The sequence below is a fragment of the Fukomys damarensis genome, unplaced genomic scaffold, assembly GCF_012274545.1.
Source record: "Fukomys damarensis isolate Sample0158 unplaced genomic scaffold, DMR_v1.0_HiC HiC_scaffold_15, whole genome shotgun sequence".
Lineage (NCBI taxonomy): Eukaryota > Metazoa > Chordata > Mammalia > Rodentia > Bathyergidae > Fukomys > Fukomys damarensis.
Genome location: NW_022900927.1, coordinates 5,537,824 through 5,544,446, shown reverse-complemented (window position 1 = coordinate 5,544,446; position 6,623 = coordinate 5,537,824). Strand labels below are relative to the sequence as shown.

Genomic DNA, 6,623 nt, shown 5'->3' with positions numbered 1-6,623 from the left:
CCCAGCCTCAGGCGCCGCGCAAGCGCCATTTTGTCCCAAGTCCGTGGGCACCAGAGAACCTGGCTCCCTGAAGCCTGTAGGAAGGACGGTGACTCTGACGCTGTATGAGGCAGATTTACTGCTCAGGGCCGACAAAAAGGACGAGACAACAGCCTAACTGCAAACGCGAAGAGCAAGCAATGCCGCCATCTTACCCCCGCCGCCACCGCGATCCGCTGCGCCACAACACGCCGCGTCGCCTGGCCTCTTCTGGCAGATGCAGCGGCTCCTAACTCCGCCCAGCTCCTTTCCGAGCTTCTCACCACTGATTGGCTGCTGCTCCTATGGCGGTGTGTTACCATTGGCCGAGACCCTTACCTACCACGTCTAGGAGGGCTGACGGCCGTGAAAAAGAGCGGCTGGAGAGGCTGAGATGAACTGTCTGTCAATAACTCCCGCCCCATAAGAGTGGGCGGCTGGGAAGGCGGGCTACCCGGCTGGTTGCCGGCTCCGGATACTTTTTACCCTTGAATGCAGCATATTTTCAGGCACTTTTTCCCCGCTGTCTATGATCCTAGGTAGCTGTTTCCTCCCCAGCCCTGCTCCGCAGGTAGAAAATCGAACAGAGTGTAGAGGATCACTGTATATTTGACTGTATACCTGAAAAGGCATTAATGTCCTTTTGTGAGCCGTTCAGTTTATTTACGGATCATTCTGTTCACCACTGTTAGGCGGGTAGCTAGCAATCCCACAGGACAAAATGGCCCTGAGGTTACACATTATGCACATTCCTTCCAATATCTGGTCACCTGGCTGTTTCCAACAAGGCATACAGCATTCCTGGGTGTCATGGCCTACACCTATTGATACCAGAAAGACGACCTTGCCCCCCACACCCCCGTACCGGGGATAAAACTCAGGACCTTGCACTTGAAAGACAGGTTAAGGGCTGGGTATTTAGTTCAGAGGTTCTGCCACCTGCCTCACAGGCGCAAGGTCCTGTGTTCAATCCCCGATACCAAAAAAGAACAAAAAGAAAGGCAGGTGTCATTGAGCTAAATTCCCGGGCCAAGAGAAGCATTCTTTAAATACCCTTCTTCCCTGGACTGAGACCTAATTTAGATATTTATGATTAAAGCTCCTCAAACTAGGTGTGGTGATGCGTGTAATCCTAGCACTTGGGAGGCTGAGGCAGGAGGGTCACTGCAAGTTCAAGGTCAGCCTGGAATACATATAAATCGATAAATAAAGTAGGTAGATAGATGATAGATAAATAGGGGACTAAATTTTTAAAACAACCCAAATAAAAATGAAGCCCATCAGGGAGCACTGACCACCTGAAAGGAACAAGAAAGACATTTTTTAGATACCAACATTCCAAAGTAAACCCTGAGAGAAATGTCAATAAAACTGTACATTGTACACACCTGTACACACACACCTGTAATCCCAGCATTTGGGAGGCTGAGGCAAGAGCATTACCACAAGTTCAAGGCCATCCTGGGCTGCATAGTGAGTTCAGGGCCAGTTTGAAGCACATAGTGAGACCCTGGCTCAAAAACTGAAATCAAAACCCCAGAGCCGGGCGTGGTGGCGCACACTTGTAATCCCAGCACTGAGGCAGGAGGATCACTGTGAGTTTGAGACCAACCCGGGCTGCATAGTGAGTTCCACTTCAGTCTCAACTACATTTGACATTTCTCTTTCCTATGAATCCTCCCTCAGTTATCTATCTCATTTCATTCATAAGCAGATGACTCTCAAATGTGTCTCTGGCCTAGACCCATACTTTGAATTGGAAACTAGCCATCTGTCCATTAGACATCCCCACTGGACATCTTGACATTTCAAGTGTTAATGTTAAAGCCGACCTCCTCCTTCCAACTGGTCAAGGCCAAACACTGAAAGTCAAACTTGAAATATATCACTACTGCTCATTACCTCAGCACTTGCAACCTGTCACTCATTTTGTCTCTTACTAAACTTGTGAGAGCCTCTTTGCCTTTAAGACCCAAGCACATTTTTTTGTTGTTATTACTGGGGATCGAACTCGGGACCTTGGGCTTGCAAGGCAGGTTGGCGGCAACCTGAGCTAAATCCCCTGGCCCACCGAAGTAGGAAGTCACTCCTCTGGCTCAAAACCTCATGGTGGTGTCTGTTTCATTTGCTTGGTCTTTATTCGTGATCTATAAGCCTCCCCCAACCCCTGGCGTCTAGCTATCTATTGCTCTAATCTCACATCCTACCACCCTCTCCACCTCACTGTTTCCATCCCAGCTAACTGGCTCCCTTGCTATTTCTTCATCTTTTTTTTTTTTTTGGTACCAGGGATCGAACTCCGGTCCTTGTGCTTGTGAGGCAGGCAGTGAAACCACTGAGCTAAATCCCCAGCCTCCCTTGCTATTTCTTTCTTTTTTTTTTTCCTTGCTACTTCTTAAACATGCAAGTTTTCACACCAGAACCTCTGATATTTCAAATGTTTTCTGAAATGATCCTAAAATGATCTTTCAGTTATTCCCATGGCTTGCTCTATTGGGTTTTTTTTTTTGGTACCAGGGATTGAACTCGGGTCCTTGCGCTTGCAAGGCAGGACACCAAACCACTAGCTAAATCCCCGGCCCACTCTATTGGTTTTGAGTGTTAGGTGAAATGAAGGGTTGAGATTACACAGTACAAAAAGGTAGCCCTGACAATTCAAACTAAATTAAAAAGGCGGGGGGAGCCAAAAGCCAAAGATTACTGTGAATATAAACCTCTAAGAGAAGCTACAGAAGTTTTGTAGAGATTCAACTTTTCTTTTTTTGGTACTGGGGATCAAACTCGGGACCTTACGCTTGCAAAGCAGGCGGCAGAATGGGGTTCAACTTTCTACAGAATGTTGAATGGCAGCAATCAGTCTCTTTAGCTCTTGAATGGGTTGAGATCAGGACATAAGACACTGATCATATAATGAAGCCTAGGTCCTCATCAATTCATTTAACAAGCCCTATATTGGGATTCCAGCTATAACTTTTTTGTTTTTGGTTTTTTGAGACAGTATCTCACTATGTAGTTGAGACTGACCTGGAACTCACTATGTAGCCCAGGCTGGTCTCAAATTCTGAGAGATCCTCCTGAGTACTGGGATTACAGGCGTGCACCACCACGCCCAGCCTATACTATAATTTTATATTGATGTACACCTTACCCATACCCAAGGATGACAAGATCAGAATTCCTGAAGTGCCAGCAACTTCCACAAAAATTTCAAAAGTGTATCAAATAAAAATTGGAGGCCACTGTGTTCTCTCTTGTATAGTGGCCTGCCCTCACCCTTTAAGGTGTCTTTTCCTACTTTTACTTGGCCCAAATTCACCCTGTAGAGCCTGTTCTTTCCTACTTTTACTATTTTTACTCTGTCTAAACTCACTCTGCAAGAGCCTGTTTCTTTTCCTACCTTTAATAAAACTTTGCTACCATTAAAAAAGAAAAACAAAATGGAGGGCTGGGGATATAGCTTGACTAGCATACACAAAAACCTGGGTTCAATTCCCAGCACTGCCAAAAAGGGAAGGGGGAAGCTTGCCTAGCAAATAAAAACTCAAAGTACCCTATCTTAGAAAACAAGAGAATAGAATCCAAATGATTTTGAGAAGTGTGTCATGCTTCATTCTATCATAAAAAACGTTCCCTTAAGCATGCAACTTGATTCACCTTGTATATGTGGTTTTATTATGTCCCAGCTGAGTATTCACTACCAATTTTTCTAGAAACCATCGAAATACTTTTCCTTTAAAATATATTCTGCTAGGGCCGGGGATTTAGCTCAGCAGTTCGGTGGCCTGCCTTGCAAGCACAAGGACCCAAGTTCAATCCCTGGTACCAAAAAAAAAAAAAAAAAAAAAAAAAACATTGTTTTGTTTTTTGAGACAGGGTCCCACTATGTAGTTGAGGCTGATCTGGAACTCACTATGTAGCCCACACTGGTCTCAAATTCACAGCGATCCTCCTGCCTCAGCCTCCCAAGTGCTAGGATTACAGGCGTGTGCCACCACGCCTGGCTCCTTTCAGATTTTTCAAAGACACAAGACACAATTATGAAATGTTGATAATGCTTGCTAGATAAATGTTGCTATCATCTGTTAAAGCTGTAATTTTTATAATATTTAAAAGTTACTTTCAGGTATTCGAACAATATATCAAAGGTTTTTTAATTTTGTTAACATACTTTATACTACTGGGTTTAGCATAATGGCCAAATCTTGGGTCTTTCCAATGGACTCAATCCCTATAGATTTTGGATGGCAAGAACACAATACTTACTACTAAAACAAGCTGGGCATGGTGGTGCAAACCTGTAATCAATCCACTCAGCACCTAGGAGGCTGAGGTAGAACTGCTCTGAGTTCAAGGCCAGCCCAGGCTACACAGGGAGTTCAAGGCCAGCCTGAACTACAGAGGGAGACCATGACTCAGAAGCAAAAGCATGGGGCCAGGGGTTTAGCTCAGTGGTTCCACTGCCTGCCTCACAAGCTCAAGGTCCCAAGTTTGATCCCTACTACTGAAAAAATTTAAATTAAAAAAAAAAGTGTAACTGAAGCAAAATGGGCTGAGGGTGTGTAGATCACTGTTAAGAGTGGTTGCCTATCATGTGTGAGGACCTGTGTTCTAGACGCAGCACCAAACCAAACCAAACCAAAGAACCCCTGAAGTAAAATGGTAATAGCACCAATAAAATTGACAGTTAAAGACTAAGGACTAATTAGAAGACAGGATATATATAAACAACAATCACATGAATGTTTTACCATTTACATTTATTGATGGGATGGATAATACAGATTGAGAAACATACCTGACAGCAAGATATCAAACTGAGAGCCAGACTATAAAATGTACACATCTTTCAAATTTTTTAAAAAATTTTTTGAATTTTTTACAAAGAGCCCTTATGATAATGGTCACTTACATCCTATCATTCATATAACATAACAGCAGGAGAGATCTCAAGAGTAGCATCCAAAACTGAGGTGCCCCAAGGAGAACAGAGGCAACTGCAGAATATGCTAAGGACTCTTAAAAGCAATACAAAGAAACAGACAAAAAATCTTACCACAAAATTGTACCTGAGTGACATAAACCTGTAAAATGTTTTACTTTTTGTTTTTCTTTTTTGCTCTTTGGTCTGATAAGAAAATGGACAGTTTTAAGTGTGTGAAGTATACACAGAAACCTAGGTTAACTCTAAACAGGCAGCTGCATTCTTTTCTTTGGGTGCTTAAGCCAGACAGCATGTCTACTTGCAACCAATCCCATTATGATCAATGACTAATCAGTTCCTTGGCTTTTACTGAAGAGTTCCCAGTTACCCAATGGAGATGTACTTGCTCTGGCTTCAGTTAGCATGCTGTCAAGCATCCCTCTCCAAGCTCACTGTGGCAACACAAAACCAAGTCTCTTTAACCATGAATACACTCATAAAGGGGAAGAGTAGACTCTGCTTTTTAGTAAACATTATTTTTGTTTCACTTCCCTTCCAATGCCAAGATTGTATTAAAAAAACAAAACTTTAAAACATTAAAATGGAGAGCTCTCCCACTTAAAAAATAATTCTGATTCCAGACCACTATATCAGGTAAGAGTACAGTACCATGCTTGTTTCAAACACATCCACAGAGGGATTACAAAATAAAACTTGAAAGTGTGGTACATTTCCCAAACCATCAAAAGCCACAACTCACTCAGGCGTAAGCAACAAGCAAGACACATCTGAGGAGGTATCAAAAGTCATTGAAAGCTCAGTAGGATGACTGTGGGCTATTTCTCATCTGATGGATTTCACAGACCACTTAAATCGTCCCTAACTTGAGACTAAAATTTGTATTCCAACTTCAAGATGTTCTAGCTTCTCCTCTTTCCTAGCATTAGTACCAAAATAATTCATCAACAAAATATTTTCTAAAAATAGTTCCCAAAACAAAGGAAACAAATGTTTAAAATCCAACCACACTAGGATAGGGCCCCTCAAATTGTCTTTCTCCATAAGCAAGGTATGAGTGGTGTATGCATTTTCACTATGAAGAATTAGGTAGCAGAGGCTTAAAGAAACCCAGCAGGATTATTACCATGATTTTATTTCTATATCCAAATCCACTGCTGTTTGAAACTGGAGATCCTAAATTTTTTGTCAACACCAGTTCAGCCAATATAGAACTACGCAGGACACTAAATCAAAACACTAAAATCATTTAAAAGATATGGAAATACATTGATTCATGAGTGAGAAGACTAGACTAATACCGAAGCATTTTGTAAAGCCAAAAAGTATAACTGATACCTCAAAAAATCACATTGGATTTACATTAGTGCTTCTCTAGAGCTCAGCCAACAGCAACACAGGTATCTGATTAAAAGCCGTAAGGATAATCCACAGGTATTTGTTTCTGCCAACGTAAGAGTCAAGCAAAATTTGAGGAATGAAATTTACAAAACTTACAATCATCACTCATCCTTGACAAAATTAAAAGAAAAAAAGCCATCTTCATTGGACTAACTTTGTATATATAAACCCCATTTGTTACCCTTGAAGGTAGGAAGGACACAACTTAGAAATCACACAACCCTCAGAAATCTTATTAAGTTTATAGAATTTGGACATGACACGT

General features: G+C 42.1%; 1 protein-coding gene across 5 annotated transcripts in view; it reads right to left on the bottom strand.

Annotated features, from left to right (window-relative positions):
• The window catches only part of Kansl2 (KAT8 regulatory NSL complex subunit 2), a 23,998-nt gene extending 23,696 nt beyond the window's left edge, over window positions 1-302 (bottom strand). For 3 of the 5 annotated variants that reach the window (XM_010623563.3, XM_033763560.1, XM_033763561.1), the window contains exon 1: window positions 195-301. The gene's annotated coding sequence lies outside the window, so the exon portion shown is untranslated. Of the gene's footprint in view, window positions 1-194 lie in introns of all 5 variants that reach the window. The other 2 variants (XM_033763559.1, XM_033763562.1) reach the window with 2 other exon arrangements.
• Window positions 303-6,623: the final 6,321 nt, after the last annotated feature.